Source organism: Bombina bombina, chromosome 5 (genome assembly GCF_027579735.1).
Source record: "Bombina bombina isolate aBomBom1 chromosome 5, aBomBom1.pri, whole genome shotgun sequence".
NCBI classification, from domain to species: Eukaryota; Metazoa; Chordata; class Amphibia; order Anura; family Bombinatoridae; genus Bombina; species Bombina bombina.
Window position 1 is genome coordinate 428,409,766 of NC_069503.1, and position 23,302 is coordinate 428,433,067.

The following is a 23,302-nucleotide window of genomic DNA, read 5'->3' on the forward strand; positions in this document are numbered from 1 at the left end:
TAGTTTTCAGAATGATTGTTTGTTACATTAAAGTTGATTTAAAAAAAAAAAAGCTTTTGAGTGGAGGTCACATGTTTCCTGTCTAGAGTGGAGCTCCAGTCTGCAGCTAGACTCCTTTGCATTTTTTTCCACTATAAACCACAACTCCCTATAGCTATTTAGAGCCTGCAGTGCATTAACCAATAAAGTTGTAGGGGCGGTATTAACTCTGAGCTGCTGTCGGTGCTTCCTGAAATTAGAGAAACTGCAAAGGTAATGGTGTGTTATAAAGATGCTATATAGAGACTAACTGTTATGTATACAGGGAATGCCAATTCAATGTCAAAGTCATTTTTTTTTGGTCATGTTATTTCCCCCCTTGAAAATGCATGGATAGTAAGTCCACACAGGCTGCTGTACAGCTATTGATCATGCTATCCTTCCATTTCATTCATTTGGGTGCTGATGTTTTATTGTATTTATGAAGAATGTGTTTTCATTCTTTTTAACAGTTAGTTACATTTGCAGCTGTCCCTTCCCAGCTGTTTAGTTATAAGAGGTAACCTGAGTGACACCTGACACATTTTGTTTTTTTATTTATGTTGAGTGGATTTACTTTCATAATTGTCAAAACTGCTCTTATACAAACTTATTGTGGTTAAATGATAATTTAGAGATGATTCACTTAAAGGGACATTATAGTGTTAAAATGACTTGCTCTAATCATTAAGAGCTTTTCATTGTAACACTAGCAACACTGTGCTATTATTATTATTATTATTATTATTATACTTTATAAAGTGCCAACAAATTCTGCAGCGCTGTCCATGGGTACAAAACATAAAAGTACAATGATGGTACAATGTTTTTAAGAGACAGGACATCATGTTTCAAATACAGGAGGAGTTGAGGGCCCTGTTCCCTCAGGAACTTACAATCTGCAATGTGTTAAATGGGGTTAAATACAGCACCTTTTTGTGGAGTTAAATGCATAGCATTACAGTGTCGCTGGAGTTAAATGCATAGCATTACAGTGTCGCTGGAGTTAAATGCATAGCATTACAGTGTCGCTGGAGTTAAATGCATAGCATTACAGTGTCGCTGGAGTTAAATGCATAGCATTACAGTGTCGCTGGAGTTAAATGCATAGCATTACAGTGTCGCTGGAGTTAAATGCATAGCATTACAGTGTCGCTGGAGTTAAATGCATAGCATTACAGTGTCGCTGGAGTTAAATGCATAGCATTACAGTGTCGCTGGAGTTAAATGCATAGCATTACAGTGTCGCTGGAGTTAAATGCATAGCATTACAGTGTCGCTGGAGTTAAAATTATATGCTCTAACTAAGGGTTCTTCAAACAATTTTTCCCAAGACCCAGTGCCATGATACCAGATACCTTCACAACCCTATTTTTATTCTTGGTCTGGAAATTCTTGAAGTAATATACAACAAGATCGCTGCAACTTTTGGCAAAGAGACTAAAACGTGTGCAACTGTGCGTACTTTATTCTTTATTGTAGTCAAACTTGAAAGCGTTGCAAAAGGTAACGAATATCGCTTGAGTGCAATGTGCATGTTTGCATTGATAGGATCGTTGCAATCACGAGAGTGCGCTTCCATAGGCTCCTATTGGAGCCTCATCCTGATGCTGTCACAGACATCATATACATATATATTTATATATATATGCGGTCTATGAGAACACACAGTTCCCTTAGACCGCAATGTAAAGGCACTTTTCAGTGCCGTTCTTTTTCTAACACCCCACTCCCACTAACTTTAAAGCCCCAAAACTGCCTAGTGAAGTTTTTATTATTATTATATTTTGAGGGCATTTGGGGCACTTTTAGAAAATTAACCAGAAGTCTGACCTCTGATTAATTTTCAGAGCGCTATATCCTTGCGGTAGCAATAACCAGCCACTTGTAATGGATGACTAATTATCACGCTCCCGCAAACAGGCCCATTTGCAGGAGCACGATAATTTAGCACTCCACTTGTAATCTAACCCATAGAGTCTCCATACAACACACAAACACACCACACATAGAGCCTCATACAACACACACACACACCACACATAGAGCCTCATACAACACACACACACACCACACATAGAGCCTCATACAACACACACACCACACATAGAGCCTCATACAACACACACACCACACATAGAGCCTCATACAACACACAAACACACCACACATAGAGCCTCATACAACACACACACACCACACATAGAGCCTCATACAACACACAAACACACCACACATAGAGCCATATACAACACACACACACCACACATAGAGCCTCATACAACACACACACACCACACATAGAGCCTCATACAACACACACACCACACATAGAGCCTCATACAACACACACACCACACATAGAGCCTCTTACAACACACAAACACACCACACATAGAGCCTCATACAACACACAAACACACCACACATAGAGCCTCATACAACACACAAACACACCACACATAGAGCCATATACAACACACACACACACACACACCACACATAGAGCCTCATATAACACACACACACACACCACACATAGAGCCTCATACAACACACACACACACCACACATAGAGCCTCATACAACACACACACACACCACACATAGAGCCTCATACAACACACACACACACCACACATAGAGCCTCATACAACACACACACACACCACACATAGAGCCTCATACAACACACACACACACACACCACACACATAGAGCCTCATACAACACACACACACACACACCACACACATAGAGCCTCATACAACACACACACACCACACATAGAGCCTCATACAACACACACACACCACACATAGAGCCTCATACAACACACACCACACATAGAGCCTCATACAACACACACACACACACCACACATAGAGCCTCATACAACACACACACCACACATAGAGCCTCATACAACACACACACACACACACACACCACACATAGAGCCTCATACAACACACACACACACCACACATAGAGCCTCATACAACACACACACACACACACCACACATAGAGCCTCATACAACACACACACACACACACACACACCCTCATACAACACACACACCACACATAGAGCCTCATACAACACACACACACACACACACCACATAGAGCCTCATACAATACACACACACACCATACATATTGTCTCATACAACATACACAGACACCTCACCTACTCTCATACAACACACACACACCACATACATGCTCATACAACACACACTCATACAACACACACATCTCACATACATGCTCCTACAACACACACTCTCATACAACACGCACACCTCACATACATGCTCATACAACACCCACACCTCACATACATGCTCATACAACACGCACACCTCACATACATGCTCATACAACACGCACACCTCACATACATGCTCATACAACACGCACACCTCACATACATGCTCATACAACACGCACACCTCACATACATGCTTCTACAACACACACTCTCATACAACACACACACCTCACATACATGCTCATACAATACGCACACCTCACATACATGCTCATACAACACGCACACCTCACATACATGCTCATACAACACGCACACCTCACATACATGCTCATACAACACGCACACCTCACATACATGCTCATACAACACGCACACCTCACATACATGCTCATACAACACGCACACCTCACATACATGCTCATACAACACGCACACCTCACATACATGCTTCTACAACACACACTCTCATACAACACACACACCTCACATACATGCTCATACAATACGCACACCTCACATACATGCTCATACAACACGCACACCTCACATACATGCTCATACAATACGCACACCTCACATACATGCTCATACAACACGCACACCTCACATACATGCTCATACAACACGCACACCTCACATACATGCTCATACAACACGCACACCTCACATACATGCTCATACAATACGCACACCTCACATACATGCTCATACAACACGCACACCTCACATACATGCTCATACAACACGCACACCTCACATACATGCTCATACAACACGCACACCTCACATACATGCTCATACAACACGCACACCTCACATACATGCTCATACAATACGCACACCTCACATACATGTTCATACAACACGCACACCTCACATACATGCTCATACAACACGCACACCTCACATACATGCTCATACAACACGCACACCTCACATACATGCTCATACAACACGCACACCTCACATACATGCTCATACAACACGCACACCTCACATACATGCTCATACAACACGCACACCTCACATACATGCTCATACAACACGCACACCTCACATACATGCTCATACAATACGCACACCTCACATACATGTTCATACAACACGCACACCTCACATACATGCTCATACAACACGCACACCTCACATACATGCTCATACAACACGCACACCTCACATACATGCTCATACAGCACACACACGTATACAACACACACTCTTATAACATGCACACACTCTCATACAACAAACACATACCATACACTCTCATACAACACATACACACAAGTTGCGACCCCGTAAACATGGTATTGCGACCCAGTAATGGGCCCCGACCCGTGGTTTGAAGAACCCTGCTCTAACTAATAAGAGCATGTCATTTTAACACTATAATAGCCTTTAATGTTTACCTGGTTTGTCAAGAGATGTGGCTCTCCGTTGCTTTTTATCTGGCAACCTACTTTCTGTAATTGTATGTATGTCTAATCGATGCCAGTTTTTAGCAGTGGTTTTGGTTTATAATTGCTATTCCTGTGCTGAATTTTCTTTTCTATGATCATCTATGGTTAAGAAAGATACCAACTCTCTTAGTCATTTTAAATTTAAACAAGGAAATATAAAAATACAGAAAGAAATGTCTGGGAGCTAGCTTACCACACATCTGATGAGCCAGTGACAACAATTGTTTGTAGCCACCAATCACCGGCTAGCTCTCAGTAGTGCATTGCTGCTGCTGAGGATATGTACATATTTTTTTCAAGAAAGGATACCAAGAGAACAAAGTAAAATTGATATCAGAAGTGAACTTACATTTCGGTTTTGAATAAAAACATTCTTGCAATATCTGTATTAGCAAAAATGCTTCTAGTAAATCTATAGCTGTTTCAAGAGTGTATGGAAGTATGCTCCGCACATCAGCATTTTTAACTCGTGCATTTCATTTCTGACCGGAATGTCCCCTTTAAGGTGTCTTAAAATTGCATGCTCTATCTGAAGCAGGAATGATTCATTTTTACTTTCCTGTCCCTTTTTAAAAGGGCATTGTAATGTAAAATTGGTTTCATTTTAATGTGTTCCTAATGACTTGTTACACAAGCTGCTGAGTATTAAGTGTATAAGAAATTGCTCCTTTAGGTTTATTTTTTAATGTAACCACATTTGTTTCTGTTTGACACTTTAATCCATTGTTTTTAAGATCATACCCTCTTAAATTAACTGAGCTTGCAGGAAGAGCAGGATTCATTTTAACCTGTTGGGAACAAGTACAGTGGCATGGTTACTACTCACCATGCTAAAGTTGTTCACCTTGAGCTTGCAGCTCTTTAAAGACTTTCTCTTATTTTATCCCATTAAAGATACTGGTTGGGGAAGCTCCTCCTCATACTGGTCACCATCATCTTAGAGCACAGGTATTCTTTCAGGCTGAGACAGACTAAGTTGGCTAGTGAGGTTTACATTTCTGCTGTTTTGTTTCTTTGTTTGTTTGTTTTTTTGCACAGTTTTAATAGACCATAACCTTTTCCTGCCGTTAGGATGTTCCATGCCGTCCTAACTGCGCTGGGCTTTAATGCGTATAGCTGTACTGAAGCCAACAGCGCTTACAGATTTGGATTGCGGCATGGAGGACGTGTCTAGCATCATAGGGACGCCCCCCTGACCCGATCCCATCATTGAAATCTCGCGATCGTATGTACGATCGCGTGATTTCAATTTGTTTACATCGGATCCTTGTTCCGATGTAGACAATTTAGACACGAAAGGGTTAAAGGGCCATGAAACCCATTTTTTTCTTTCATGATTCTGATTGAGTATGTTATTTTAAACAACTTTCCAATTTACTTCTTATCTTATCTAATTTTTTAGTTGTCTTGGTTTCCCTTGTTGAAAAGGATACCTAGGTAGGCTCAAGAGCTGCTGATTGGTGGCTGCACATATATGCCTCATGTTATTGACTCACCCAGTCAACTACTGGGTTGACTAACTAGCCCCCAGTAGTGCATTGTTGCTTTTTCAACAAAGAATTTCAAGAGAATGAAACAAATTGTATACATTTTATAGGCATAGTATTGAGATTATTCCCCACCTCCCTTTGGTGATGGGTGCCACCATGATGAAATCTAGCTTTTACTGCATTCTAGGGATGATGAGTTTGCACATGTTCATCATCTCTCCTTAATATACCTACAGTGAAACTTAGGTTACAATATGGTGGCACTCATAATTAGAGAGAGGTGTATGAAATGTATTTAAAAGTGACATAACAAATATAAAAACTGAAGTGCACAATACAGCTTTTCAAAAAGACAACAATGTTGATCACTTTTGTCACTGGCTGCTGTTACATGTGTGCTTCAATATGGCGGTGCACAGTATGAGGAGCTTCACCAAACTGCACCTGTAATGGGTTAAAATAAGAGAATGTCTTTGATGAGAGCTGTAGGCTCAGGAGTAGAATAGCATGGTAACTAGTAACCATTTCATTGCTGTTGTGCCCAGCAATTTAATACCCCTTTAACCTTTTTCTTGCAATAACATATTTTTAAGTTCAGGGTTTCATGTTCCTTTTGAACCTTACTTATCCCAGAAATCTATCATAGGACAAGTAGCATTAATTAAAAGTATATAGTCGCATTATAACAATATAAAAGTTATGACTCCTTCTGCTTACATTAAAAGGACACTAAACGTCTCTTGGTTTTGTGTAAAAATTGTGCTTTGTGCCACTCCTTAGAGAGGCCAAAAAGCAAAATATGTAACCTGCAAATCAAGGGCTAGTTTAGGCACTAAAAGACATGAAACAATTCAAAATGGTAATATAAAATTATAAAATGTGTGTGTGTATATGTGTATGTGTGTATATATGTGTGTGTATGTATATATATATATATATATATATATATATATATATATATATATATATATATATATATATATATATATATATATATATATATATATATATATACACACATATAAAAAACTTTGCAACTTACATGGCAGCTCCCATTGTTTTATAGACACTAACATTTTGCACTTGTTTTGTTAATATTTAAACAGCTAATTAAGCTTTAAAAAATACATCTACATGTTATTCTCAGACTAATATTTTATGCATTTATTTAGTGTTTAATGTACCTTTAAAGCCGACGGCTGCTTTACCTAGCACGGGAGCACGTTACATGTAGTTGAATGGTGTCATGGGGCATGCTGGGATTTAGTAGTTAGCCCATGACTCGGTATTTAAAAAAAAACTGCTGCACCGAAGAGGATGACTACGCCATCTAGGTAAGTATAGTTTTATCCTCAAATTAGTTATTTTAAGATTTCTATTCAGATTGAAGGCTATCCCTATGTTACATAATTCTGCACATATTGCAGAACTATGTAACATTGTCCACAGCATTTACTGTCCTTTTAATCACAAACCGATGTGCAGTGAAGATCAGTGAGATCATGATTTAAAGGGACAGTCTACACCAAAATGTTTCTTATTTAAAAAGATAGATAATCCCTTTATTACCCATTCCCCATTTTTGCATAACCAACACAGTTATATTAATATACTTTTTACCTCTGTGATTACCTTGTATCTAAGCTTTTGCAGACAGCCTCCTTATCTAAGTGCCTTTGACAGATATGCAGTGTAGTCAATCAGTGAAGACTCCTAAATAACTTCACGGGAGTGAGCACATTGTTATCTATATGACACATGTGAACTAGCACAGTCTAACTGTGAAAAACTTTCAAAATGCTCTGAGCTAGGAGGCGGTTTTCAACTGTTTAGAAATCAGTTTGAGCCTAGCTAGGTTTAGCTTTTCAAAAATACCACCAAGGGAACAAAGCAAATTTGATGATAAAAGTAAATTGGAAAGCTGTTTAAAATTGCATGCCCTATCTGAATCATGAAAGTTTAATTTTGACTTTACTGTCCCTTTAAGTGTTTACTTTTGAACAAATGTAACCTGTTTCTATTATGAACTTTCCACTTCTCTGTTTAATAACCATTATACAATATGTAAAACTGCTACATAAGTTATCACAAGGATAGCCAAGGACATTAAATAAATATCTGCTATGTTAAACAGCACATATTAAAGCCACTTCGTTTTTGTTTTTTCATATCTAACGGCTCCTAAAGAAATCTAATTGAAACTTGCAGCTCATGTAGTGTTTTTGTGGTTATCATGTTGTGTGTTGGGCCAGGTGGATGCAGTCTGTTGTCAGAGATGGTTTTAGACTCAGAATTCTAAATGTCATAAGATGTTAGAGATCATTGTTTCCATTTGGCATACTGAACACACAATGGTTATTTACAATGTTTTATTAACAGAGGTTGTGACAGAGTAAGCATTAATCTGGCCCTGGAGCAGTGGCAGGCATGCAGGTCTGGAGCAGGAGATTTGAAAGGTAAGGCTGGATACACAGGCCCCACTGGAAGAAAAGTCTGGATACAGGGATCTCTAGATCACATGGCTGGATACTAGTACCACAGGATCAGGCTGATAGAGACTGCATACTGTTTGTAGTGCAAACAGCTGACCTATGAATAGTCAGGTATAGCCAGTGTCAGGACCAGACAGGTACAAATAGTACAAAATTGGCAGGCACAGGCAAAGTCCAGAATTCAGGCAAAGTGTCAAGTATTAAATCAGTCCACACAAACGACAAAGCAGCATGGAAGATTTGAAGCATAATCAGATTGCCAGGCAGAGGTCTCCTGTCACAGGCATGACAATATCCCCTCCTAAGGCTGACCTCCAGGCTGCATTAGTGGTCTCATATAAGGCTAGGTCTTCTTTTCTAACCAGAGTTTGTATAGGGGTTGGAGAAAGTAATGTGAACACCTGGGAAATAGGCAATATTTCTTTATTAATAAGGCGTTGGACCACCATTTTCCTTTAATACAGTTTCCAAACTTCTTCAATCAATTAATACAGCTTTTGAATAGTCTCCAGTGAAATAGTGTACAATTTGTCAGAATATCTACCAACTGATTTGGTGATGTTGGAGGAGGGAATCTGCTTCTCACTCTGCTCTGCAAAACTGCCCACAGTAGTATAGATTATCATTTTATCATTTTGAAAAATGGCATCATTGTTGGGAATCAACATTTGGAGCATTTGATGCACCTGATTACCTAGAATGTCCAAGCATTTGCTGGCAGTAACTCGACCATTTTGGGTAATGATGGGGCCGCCCAGATAATCACAGATCCACCCCCATGTTTTACTGTTGAAACCACACAGTGCAGAGTTATGTGCTTCCTTCAGGGTTCTTTATACATAATTCTGACCTGCTGTTAGGTAAACATGTAAATGATAACTCATCGGACCATATCACTCGTTTCCAGTCTTCAGCTGCCAAGGTTTTATGAACATAACACCATATTTTTTGTATTTTAGTGTTGGTGTCTGTGATTTATGGTTAAGCAATTACAGCTCTTCCATGGATATTGGCTTTGTGAAGTTCTCTGCGGACTGTTTTTGTGCTCTTCATGGTGGATATTAAGTTTTACTTTTACTTTTGAAGTAGTCCTGTATTGCCATGCTTTGATTGTGCGCATAGTAATAACCGTGTAGAATGTTGCTCTTGAAACACCAAACAATTCGACTGTTATCGTTACAGATTCCCCTGCTAAATGGGCTCCCATCATTTGTTCTCTTTGAAAGTCTGACAAGTCACCCATTTCATTGACCACTTATACTTAACACATCTGCTGAACCGCTGCTTAACACAACTTGTACTACACTGGCATACAACCTAGAGAATATAGACAAAGAGAAAATAAACAAAAGATAATTGCAACGTTTGTTTTATTCAATGTAGTCTACACTTATTGTTCACTTTATTTTGGCCAACCCCTGTACAATTGTGTTGCATAATCTCCAAACACCTAGAACATACCAAAGATGGAGAGGCAGGTGATGCAGTGTCATATAGCACTTTTGTGGTAACTAGAGAGTGCTTATTGGTTAGCAGTTAAAACCATTAGCTCACAAAAAAGATTAGTTTTGAAGTGGGCGGCCGGATCTGTTTATCTAAAAGGGAACGTTTATAATCCCTTTAATCTAGTTTATTGAGTTTTATATATTTAGATAGTTAGAAAATTGATATACCTTTCCCTGGGTGCATGAAGCACATCATTAATAATATGAGTGCGGGTGTAATTTGAGGTTATTTCCATAAGACCAGAAAAGACTGCTGGTATAGTTTAGGACATATTTATCTTGCAATGTTTACATGAGATGTCATTGTGTTGGCACAATGTATAACATTGTAAAAACCATTCTTGCAAAACTGCTGATATATAATGCTTCAGACATGCACACTCCTCTTCCTCCTTGTTTATCAATACAGGATACCAAGACAACAAAGTAATTTTGATAATAGAAGTCAATTAGAAAGTTTTATTTTAAATCATGAAACAAAAAAAAAGAATTTACCAGATTTAGTTTTCAAAAGTACAGACCCTCTGAATAGAATTTGACGGTAGATAAGAACCAAAAAAGGCCCATCATTAAGCTTTGGAGTCAATATTCAAATCTCATATTAAAAAGCATCACCTGGTACTGAAGAGATAATGTCCTGGGATATGCCAGTGTTCTGTAATATTTCCCTACTTTGTTACGTTGTCCTACTTACGTAACACGTACGGCCAAGCCTACATCTATATAGAAAACTTTCATATCCGCCATATTTGTTTCAAAAGAAGGCTGATGTCTAAATAGTGATTGTATACTTTCCCTACCACCTTATATTTCGCTGTTTTGAGTGCAGATGTCGCTCAAACATAAATAATTAAAACATAAACACCAAATATTTGTATAGTATTAGCTAGTTATGATAGCGTTCATCTTACAAATGTATTTTTCAGGCTATGTGACAAAAAACAATGGAAACATATCTGTACCCTGAAAAAAATAGTTATACAATTAATGCTATCATCACAAGCTAATAACATACATAATATTTTGTGTTTATGTTTTAATGTTTTATGTTTGTATAAGATCTGCACTCCAAACAGCCAAATATCACCATCCGATCAATATTTTGACATCAGCCACCGTTTCAAACTAGAATGGCGGATATGAGAGTGCTCTATCTGGCCGAACGCGTTGCGTAGGTAAGATAACGTAACACAGTAGGCAAATATAACAGAACACCAGCAATACATTATATTAGAGCTGCAACAACTAATCGTCATAATCGATTATGAAAATAGTTGTCAACGAATCTCATAATCGATTAATCGATTAGTTGGTTTGCAATTAGTTGGTCTGTGCACAACACCAGCTGCTTCACTCCAATGAACTCCTGCATATGGTATTGTGTTTTATGGTTATGTCCTTAGCCTAAAGGACATCTAGAGATGTCTACTTTTCACTTTTTCAGGACAGTATAAGTTTACAACTACCCCAGGCGTGCAACCCAGATATAATAGTCATCATTTGGATTGTTTATATTAAATCTGGTGATTTGGAACTATGCTTTATATGATATAGTGCCAAGCTTTACACCTAGCCCCTAGATTGATGGGAGTTATTTAAATTGATGTGCACTATTATCTGTTTGCACAATTATTAGCTGAAGCTTGCTATTGCTGATTATATGTACTGTATAAATAAATGTGTAAGGCTTTGTCCTGTTATTGATATACAGTCCTTAGCGCGTTTGATTTGTTTTTTATTGTTTTTTTATATTTTTAATATATTGTAATAATATGTACCAGATTCAACCTATATGTATATATCTGTTATTTTTAGAGCGGACTAGATATTTTCCCTAAACTTATAGCTGGTTATTTACCATTGCATATAGATATTCAAGATATTTTTTATGTAAGAATGAAGTCAAGGGTTACTTTGAGAGGCCCCTTGCCAAGGTGAAAACCCCTTTGCATTGGTAAAGAGCTAACAAAGATAAATATCCCACTTTGGTGAAATTGGCAAAACCCTACTTGTACATCTCAAGCACCTCAACACCATCTTAGTGCCTTTTCTCTGCTGCAGGAAATATAGCTGCAAACAGAGAACCAGCCTTAGCCAGAAGCATGTGGTCATGTTGAGATTTTTGCATTTCAATGCAAAGTTTCTGAAAGAGTGAATAACAGAATGTTATAAACAGTGATAGTCTACTTGTTTCTAGTTCTACCTCTTTTCAAACAGTTTGTGGTTTTGTTTTGCTTAATTATAAAAATCTGTTCTGCTGCTTAAAAATTGGACAAACAGTTGTGTTAATGTAAAGTTTTAGTCTGAAGTTTATATTTGTAACACTCAGTATGTGGATTTTATTCTTTATTCTTTGATTCTTTTTTTATCCGATTAGTCGATTAATCGAAAAAATAATCGGCCGATTAATCGATTATGAAAATAATCGTTAGTTGCAGCCCTACATTATATATTCTGCAAATAGATACATTTTTACTTAGCTATACACAGACACAAGGTAGGTCTTTTAATAATTTACAGTCTTTACAAGATTGATTTGTTTGTAAAGATAGAGATTTTTTTTCCCCCCCAAAGGATCTAAGGTTGCTGGAGGATTTCATTCTGGATAGCCTCATTCTGTATTAAAGGGACATTCTAGTCAAAATTAAACTTTCATGATTCAGATAGGGCATGCAATTTTAAATAACTTTCCAATTTGCTTTTATCATCAAATTTGCTTTGTTCTCTTGGTATTCTTCGTTGAAAGCAAAACCTAGGTAGGCTCATATGTTAATTTATAAGCCCTTGAAGGCCGCCTCTTATCTCAGGGGATTTGACCGTTTTTACAGGTAGAGGGCATTAGTTCATAAGTGTGCCATTTAGATAACATTGTGCTCATGCCGTGGAGTCAGCACTGATTGGCTAAAATGCAAGTCTGTTAAAATAACTGAGATAAGGGGGCAGTCTGAAGTGGCTTAGATACAAGGTAATCACAGAGGTAAAAAGTGTATTAATATAACTGTGTTGGTTATGCAAAACTGGGGAACGGTTAATAAAGGGATTATCTATCTTTTAAAAAAAAAAAAAATTCTGGAGTAAACTGTCCCTTTAAGCCTGAATCAGCAAAAGTTGTTTTCCACTAATTTGTGGCTTTTATATGTAGTACCTTTAAGGGACCTTTAGGGGTTAACTCTGTTTTAATATAAATAGGAGCAACAACAACATACCTATAATCTATCCGTACTGCTTCAATATTGTGCTGTGTGAGACAAAAAACACAAAAGTGCCACAATAGTGTGTATCAGTGTGATCACTTGCAAAAGCGCAACAAATGAAGTATACTCACAGGATATAGGGCACTTGAGAAGTGCCACAAAAGCCTCCTGGACACTTGTCAGCTGTCCAGCTCACTGATATCACCGATATCCTCTGGGTTCACTCGTTCACTCGTGCAGGTTACAAAAGGGCTCCAATACAGCACCCTTGGATATACCTGCAGCTCAGTGTCCAAATAAGTGCATGTATGGCTACCAAAGTTAAATGCCAAAAATTACCGTGCTACTTGTACTTGTCAAATAAAAAGATATTTATTAAAAACAATGTTACACTACGCGTTTCCCGGTTACTCAGACCGCTTCCTCAGGTGTAAATACAAATACAAAGTAGCAAAGATTTATAGCCCAATGTCGGCGTCTATCCCGACCTAGGGCGCATGCGTGAGCAACTAAAAAATCATTAGCCAATCTGTGCCTTAGTTGAATTTCTCTCTGATGTGATAGGTTCCCACTTAGGGGCTTGGCATGTGACGTTACCCACTCTCAAATATGTGTAGTGGTTGAAATGGGATCCTGATGTAATTATCGTGTCGGCTAATACTGATAAATAAACACTTCGTGAGTGTTAACGTACCTAGTGATACAATTGTTATTGGAGTGTCACCCCAGTATTTGCAATATTTCTCGATTGGCACTAGTTGACAAAAGTTAGTTGATCAAGCATTTACAAATTATAAAATATAAAAAATAAAAACAATGTCAAATACAAATGTTTATGTTGTAGCTTAATTCTCGACTTCTACATACATTAACTAAATATAAAGCCGCTATAATCGGACAGATTTTCACATACTTGTGACTAAACTGGAATCAGTATGTACTTGTTTAAACAAAATTGTATAGATTGTGTAAAAGTAACACTAATAATTAAAATTATAATAAAAAATAGAGATAAAAATAGAAATATAAAAGGACAGTTAAAAAATTGAAACTTACAATGTAATCTAGTGATAATCTAGAATATAATCTAGAATATAATTAAACATTAACTGAATGTATACAAATCAGTTAAAATACTATTTCTAATGTGACTGTTTTTGCTGTTATCCTTAACTACAGCAACTGATTTGTATGTCCTAAATCTTAGTTAAAAGCGGCCATGTCTATATTTTCGTTTAAGCCATATGGTTGGAGGGTCTTAAGTTTCCAAATCCAAAATGTCTCTCTCTGTCTCAGATATGTCAGCCTATTTTACCCTGGGTAAAAAATATACCATATAACCAGTTTTCGAGGATCCGTAGAAATTGTACAACTTTAAACAGTTTTGATGATCAGGCAGAGATTCTAAGATCAAGATTTTTAGAAAAGGGTTATCCCAGAGAATTGATAGAAGAAGGCTATAGAAAAGCCAGGATTAAAGATAGAGATGATTTTTTTAATTTTAAAAAGAAACATGAAGGCATTACAAATAATAATGATACTAGAGGGAACGAATCCAAAAATACAAAGTCCAAATTTAATAATCTAAGATTTATCACCAAATTCAATAGCAACCATAATAAAATTAAACATATTTTGTGCAAACACTGGTATATTTTACGAAATGATTGCATTCTTAAAAATATCTTAGAAGAGTTCCCCACATGCACTTTCAAGAGAGCTCCTACTTTAAAAAATAAATTGGCACCGAGTAAGGTGGTAATGAAGAAATATATCAAAGGGGGTAATACAAAAACCATTAAAAACAATTGGCCAATGGGTAAAAAAGGTTTTTTTAAATGCAATCGACCTAACTGTGGTCTTTGTAAGTACACATCAGGAAATAGGATAAAGTTTCAATCTGCTTCCACTAAGGAAGAATTTGAGATAAGCTCTAGATTCACTTGTGATTCCAGTTATGTGGTATATCTCCTTGAGTGTCAATGTGGAATTCAATATATTGGTAGGTCCTCTAGACCCCTAAAGAAAAGATGGGGAGAACCCAATAGAAATATAAAAAATGGGGTTGTCAACCATAGTGTCCCAAGACATACTAATAACTGTCATGATGGACAAACTGATTTATTTAACATTTTTCCTTTAGAACACATTGCTCCCAAATGGGGTAGAAATAGGCTGACATATCTGAGACAGAGAGAGACATTTTGGATTTGGAAACTTAAGACCCTCCAACCATATGGCTTAAACGAAAATATAGACATGGCCGCTTTTAACTAAGATTTAGGACATACAAATCAGTTGCTGTAGTTAAGGATAACAGCAAAAACAGTCACATTAGAAATAGTATTTTAACTGATTTGTATACATTCAGTTAATGTTTAATTATATTCTAGATTATATTCTAGATTATCACTAGATTACATTGTAAGTTTCAATTTTTTAACTGTCCTTTTATATTTCTATTTTTATCTCTATTTTTTATTATAATTTTAATTATTAGTGTTACTTTTACACAATCTATACAATTTTGTTTAAACAAGTACATACTGATTCCAGTTTAGTCACAAGTATGTGAAAATCTGTCCGATTATAGCGGCTTTATATTTAGTTAATGTATGTAGAAGTCGAGAATTAAGCTACAACATAAACATTTGTATTTGACATTGTTTTTATTTTTTATATTTTATAATTTGTAAATGCTTGATCAACTAACTTTTGTCAACTAGTGCCAATCGAGAAATATTGCAAATACTGGGGTGACACTCCAATAACAATTGTATCACTAGGTACGTTAACACTCACGAAGTGTTTATTTATCAGTATTAGCCGACACGATAATTACATCAGGATCCCATTTCAACCACTACACATATTTGAGAGTGGGTAACGTCACATGCCAAGCCCCTAAGTGGGAACCTATCACATCAGAGAGAAATTCCACTAAGGCACAGATTGGCTAATGATTTTTTAGTTGCTCACGCATGCGCCCTAGGTCGGGATAGACGCCGACATTGGGCTATAAATCTTTGCTACTTTGTATTTGTATTTACACCTGAGGAAGCGGTCTGAGTAACCGGGAAACGCGTAGTGTAACATTGTTTTTAATAAATATCTTTTTATTTGACAAGTACAAGTAGCACGGTAATTTTTGGCATTTAACTTTGGTAGCCATACATGCACTTATTTGGACACTGAGCTGCAGGTATATCCAAGGGTGCTGTATTGGAGCCCTTTTGTAACCTGCACAAGTGAACGAGTGAACCCAGAGGATATCGGTGATATCAGTGAGCTGGACAGCTGACAAGTGTCCAGGAGGCTTTTGTGGCACTTCTCAAGTGCCCTATATCCTGTGAGTATACTTAATTTGTTGCGCTTTTGCAAGTGATCACACTGATACACACTATTGTGGCACTTTTGTGTTTTTTGTCTCACACAGCACAATATTGAAGCAGTACTGATACAATTCAGCTAGCTGGACGGCTGCTAACAGTTCAGAAGGCATTTGTGGCACTTCTCAAGTGCTGGAAATTTTGTAAGTAGTTTATATTTGGGGGCAAGGCCTACTGAATTCAAAACGATACACACCATTTGGCGCCTTTTCTCTTTTTGAACAGAACCTGTGATTGCCAACACCTTCCTGGAATGAGTTTGCTGCCTGGAGATTACAAATACCTCTGAGAGTGTGGACTATCTTGCTTTATATTGATAGAGAGAGAGTTTATTCATTGTAGTACACTTTAATACAATAAGATACTTTCAACCCAACAAGTTATATTTGTATGTTTATATTTGTAGGTTGTTATTTTATTTTGTTTGTTATATCACACACTTTATTGTTAATATCAACACTAGTAGTGACGAGTTTTAACTTTTTTATGACATTATTGTAGCACATTGCACATCAATACTGGCGTACTATTGCTAGTATATGAGGGCGCCTCTAATTTCACTTTAACAATACCTATAATCTATGAGTAAGTGCCGCTAGGGGGTGCAAAACACATTAAGACGGTTGTCCTGTGGTGACCCTAACCATGCTGAAGCATGTATTTTACATGCGGTTTGATCCACCACTGTACTGGCACTCCGGGAGCCTTGTTTTGGAACCAACCTTTGCACCTTTGTGTTTTTGGATTCCAGATCTGGCCGTTGCATGGAGCCACGGTTTGTGGTGTGGTGCTGGAGGATTTGGTTGTTTCTGAGAGGTTATTCCAGAGTTGTAGAAGCTCTGAATGAGAACGCCAACCAACCAACCAACCAGCCTCTTTCTTGTAACAGGGAATGAAGAGTAGAGTGCAAGTAGAGGGCCTTAAGTTATAGGGGGAGTGGGGAGTAGGGATGAGCATACTGTCAGGTAGCCTCGTAATTTCTCAGAAAAGTGGTTATAGACAAGGCAAGAGAGGTGAAGAAAGCATCTAGAGTCAAGCGAGAGCCAGTTTAGTTCTTTTAACAAATTACAATGATTAATTTTGTAAGAACATTGTAGGATAAATCAGCATAACGAGTTATAGAGAGTTGCAAGTTTACTTAGAAGGATCTGAGGCGCAGACACATACACAACATCCCCGTAATTGATTGCCAGGATCAGGTATTGTTGTACAATACGTTTCCTAACCTCAAGATTTAGACAGGATTTATTTCTAAAAAGGGCTTCAATTTTAAGGTATAGTTTGGACAATAGTTTGTCAATGTGAGGTCCAAACAACAGGTTAGGATCGAGACAAATACCAAGATACTTATAGGAGTTGACAGGGGTCAGCCTACACTTTGATAATGTAATTATGTTTAACTCAGTGTTATTTGATTTTTTTTTTTTTTTTTTTATTCATCCCAAAACCATGGTTACTGCTTTGTCAGTGTTTAGAAACCGTTTATTTTGACAGATCCATCTTTTGACCTCTAAAAAATCCTTCTGCAACACAGCTTCATGTTGTGATATGTTTGGTTTTGTTACTTATATTATAGTGTCATCCACATAAATGTATACAGTTGAGGTTTTGCAAACTAAGGGAAGATCATATAACTATAGAGAACAAGAGGGGCCCTAAAATGGAACCCTGGGGCACACCGCATGTTCCTTTGCGAGAGCTGGAGACTTTGAGGCCTACTTATCAAGCTGTCAACTTTCTTGCATTCAACGGGACAAATATGCTCGCCTGACATCGCCTAACATCGCGGCCGCGGACCTGAATACGCTCTCCATATTTATTAAAAAAGCTGTCAAAAAGCCGCGCACCAAGTACGGGGCGATGAGCAGCGGACTGTTAACTAACAGTCATTGATCTCGCTGCTATTCGGCTTTTTCCCAGCTTTATTTATATACTGTCACTGAACACCGCCACTATACTAAAACGTTTAACCCCTATCCCGCCACAACTCTAATAAAGTTATTAACCCCTATTCCGCCGCTCCCCAACACTGCCGCAACTAACTAAATGTATTAACCCCTATCCCTCCGCTCCCCGGAGCCCACTGCAACTAAATAAATGTATTAAGCCCTAAACCCCTGGCTTCCCACATCACTACCACTTACTAAACCTATTAACCCCTAAACCACCAGCCCCCCACATCGCCATAAACTAAATTAACCCATTAACCTATTAACCCATAAACCTAACAACTCGCTAACTGTACATTAAAATTACATCATCCCTATCTTATAATAAATTTAAACTTAACTGTAGATTTACATTAAACTATATTAGACTATTAATTAACCTACCCTAACTATTATACTAAAATTACAATAAACTATATTAAACTAATAATTAATCTACCCTGTTATACTAAAATTACATCAAAACTACAAATTAAATTAACTATATTATATAGTTAAAAACCTAACCCTACTCGGGGGGGGCGGAGCTAGCCAGCAGTGAAAGCAGACGTGCAGGTCTGTAGCTCTCTGCACAAATTGACCAAAAACCCTACTTTAAGACTGTGATATTCTCTAAATTTGCACTAAAAAGGGAGATTTATGCCTATAGACTCGCTGTCCTTGGATATGAACTTGATAAAGTTAAGGCAGAATTTTAGGGAGTACATTAATGGAAAGAAGTTGCTGTGATACTCAGATGGACCGGCGCCATTTTACATGAATACTTGGCAAAAACCTTTAGACTGCTGTAGCGATCTCCCGCCATACAGGCTCCGTATCACAGAGGGACAAATACTCACACTGAAATTAGACTTCGGTTGTCTATCGGCTTGAACTGATTGCATTTTAGCCCTATTACTGTGCGAGATGCTATCTGCTCATGAAGGCAACATGGCGGCTATTGCTAGATGGAAGATCAAAACTATCCAGTCCTTAGAGAGGGCTCTTCAACAAGTTGAATCACAACTGCTTAGAGCCATTTCAGAAGCGGTACACGGCGCGTGTGCTAAAACTCAGAGAAACCCTAGCTGCGCAAGAAGCTGCGGGAACGCACTATATTGTGATGAATGGGAGATTATGGAGATCACGGAAGATGCAGTGGGACAGTATGTAGCTGAGAAGACGATACTCACTAAAGCTGAATCTGTGTCGGCAGACATTCTGGATGAAGAGAGATCGGTGGCATGGAGCCAACGGAACCCACGGTCATTTCTACTAACCTCCCGGGCTGCTTCTAAAGCGGAGGCGCAGCTGACCATGAAGGAGTGCGAGATGCAAGGTACTACTGTAGCCCCGCAGACATCGCCAGCGATCATGTGCCCCGGGAATAGTTGGCGGCTGAAGTTTGTTGAGGTCTGTTGCCTGGATGGTGGTAAGATGCTGCAGGAGATCGATACCTATTGTTTGAGAGTTAGCAGACCCCTAGACAAATCTCCCATGATGGAGACTGATATGGCTCGGGGGAATCTACCGGACATGGCGTTTAGACACCATATGCAACTAGACTATCCTGATAAACACCGACTACTTGGTGAGGGGACACCTCTGCAGAAAGCTGGGGTTGGATAAACTCTTGGGGCATGAAAAGAGACAGACACGGACTGAGCAAGTTGCCCTTGCCCCGACATTTGCTGCTTAGACATATCTAAACTTTTTTATGGACGATGGTCTGTTGCTCTCTAATAATATTAAGTTGCAAGTTTATGGCTGCAAGAGCAATTGCTTTATCTCTGTTCATTGATGTTCTTGCTTTGCTTCCATAGTTATATTGGATGTTATATAGATTCCTTCACTATTGAATATATAAGTTCAGACATGCTCCTATTTTCATCTATATCTATTTTGCTAAGTGTATGAAGTGTGTAAGGTCATGCCTAATATATTCACTATTACAGATTTTGTAACCCAGCGATTGCATGCTATATAATATGTCACACGGCAATGATTGCAGATACACAGATGGCGATCTCTGAGCAGATTGTAACTGCCGCCTTATAATAATCCTGTAGGGTTTTATAAAGTTCTAAGTAGCCATATGTTTAAAAAATATAACTATATAGGTTTTACAGTTTTCCTCAATGTTACTTATAGAATATGGGTTGATGCAGATTAAGATTTGTGCATTTTACTCTGCCTACTGACAGGTAGGTAGTCCTACATTAACCTAAATGACGCATGTTAAGCACTGGAAAGTTCTACCCCTTTTATGTACTATCTTTACTATTGCTACACTATTAATGCCTACCCTAGTGTGGGTATATTTGTGTGTATATATATATATATATATATATATATATATATATATATATATATATATATATATATATATATATATATATATATATATATATATATATATATATATATATATATATACGCATGCTTGTTCAGCTTTCTCATTTTAGCTAAAATACACAGAGACTTACCTGATATATGTGAATGTACTTTTAGTGTCAGTTTATAGCCTTGGAATGTCCTAACATTTCTAGTATAGTCCTATACAGTTTGGTCCCTCACACAATGACACAGCATGGACTGCTGATAATTTCCTATACTCTCTCCACAGTGTTCTGTGCTGTTTATCCTTTATCAGTTGCTGACTTTATTATTCCACTTAGTTCTCTATATAACAACTGCCTATAGTGTTTACGCTACTGTTAGATTTGAGACAGTTCCATATTTGATTATCTGTTTTGCTGGGTGACCTGCGGCCGGGGTGCCCTAGTGAAGGCAACTCTCTTATATTGACGTAGTTGTATTTCAGGGCAAACTGTATACATAATTTTACTGAAGTATAGCCGTGTGCATGCATGTTACCACATATCATAGTTTTTATAGCATTATTGAACCGATGTTTCTTGATCAGTGTATATTTGCAAATTTATCTACACATTTATAAATTAAGCTTCCTATGTATATATATATATTTTCCCAAGAGTAAAACTGATAGCCCATAATTGTCCATGCCTGGGCTCCCATCAACTTAGTTAATTAGGTTAGATGTTAATATTCTCTCTTTTAGAATGTTTCTATAATACTAGGCTCCGCCCCCCCATTTGGAGCTTATTTATTAAGCTAAGGGACACAGATCCCATCGATGAACCCCTAAAAATTACATAAGAGTACTTCATTATAGTTATGCTTGATAAACTTTTTTTTATCATATATCTATATGTTTATAGCCTGGAGGACCCAAAAAGGGCCCTATATGTTGTAGGTTCCACCGTACCCTTTTATATTTATGTCAATATAGCGGCCATTATTAACCCCTTCCCTATTTTGTCTGCTACTCCCTCTATTATGATACATTTGAGTGGCTAGGCCCATAGTGGTCCATATTCGGTCTAAGGGGATTGGGTAGCAGATAATATAAATAAAAATGAGGTCTCATTTCTATAATTCAATTTACGAGGCAGACTGGTAGTGCAAGTCATGTTTTTTTTAAGAATCTCTGCTATGATCGTCCCAATAGCTAGAGATATAATTACGAGCACTAACGATATTTGTTTTTGGACTAACTGGTTTCATAGTCTATATGTAGACTACTGTTTTAATATTATTTTGTTTTTGCTCCTTATGGTCCTATATTTTATTGTAACATGTTTCCTGAGAATACTGCAAATTGAATTTTCAATGTATGACTTGTGTTTTGAAAACCTCAATAAAAATTGTTTAAAAAAAAACAAAAAAAAAACCTAACCCTACTCAAATAATTTAAATCTACTATTAAAAATTACAAAGTTACAAAAAACTAACAACTAAGTTACACAAAATAACAAAACACTAAGGTACACAAAATAAAAATAAATTATCAAATATTTAAACTAATTACACCTAATCTAAGAGCCCTATGAAAATAAAAAAGCCCCCCCAAAATAAAAAAAAAACCCCTAGCCTACAATAAACTACCAATGGCTCTTTTACCTGTAAAGAAATATACAAATACCGCCCCAACAGTAAAACCCACCACCCACACAACCAACCCCCCCAAATAAAATTCTATCTAAAAAACCTAAGCTCCCCATTGCTCTGAAAAGGGCATTTGGATGGGCATTGCCCTTAAAAGGTAATTTAGCTCTTTTTCCGCCCAAATCTTAAAGACATCCGGCGCGGAGCATCCTCTTCAATCGACGTCTTCTGGAACAATGAAGTTTCCCTTTAAATGACGTCATCTAAGATGGCGTCCTGTACATTCCGATTGGCTGATCGAATTCTATCAGCCAATAGGAATTAAGGTCGAAAAAATCCTATTGGCTGTTGCAATCAGCCAATAGGATTGAGCTTTCATCTTATTGGCTGATCCAATCAGCCAATAGGATTGAGCTCGCATTCTATTGGCTATTCCAATCAGCCAATAGAATGCAAGCTAAATCCTATTGGCTGATTGGATCAGCCAATAGGATGAAAGCTCAATCCTATTGGCTGATTGCAACAGCCAATAGGATTTTTTCAACCTTAATTCCGATTGGCTGATAGAATTCTAT

At 37.6% G+C, this 23,302-nt stretch overlaps 1 protein-coding gene across 1 annotated transcript in view; it reads left to right on the plus strand.

Moving 5' to 3' along the window:
- Positions 1-221: 221 nt before the first annotated feature.
- POMGNT2 (protein O-linked mannose N-acetylglucosaminyltransferase 2 (beta 1,4-)) overlaps positions 222-23,302 on the plus strand; it is a 62,306-nt gene continuing 39,225 nt past the window's right edge. Inside the window, exon 1 of the mRNA XM_053714268.1 lies at positions 222-252. The gene's annotated coding sequence lies outside the window, so the exon portion shown is untranslated. The remainder of the gene's footprint in view (positions 253-23,302) is intronic.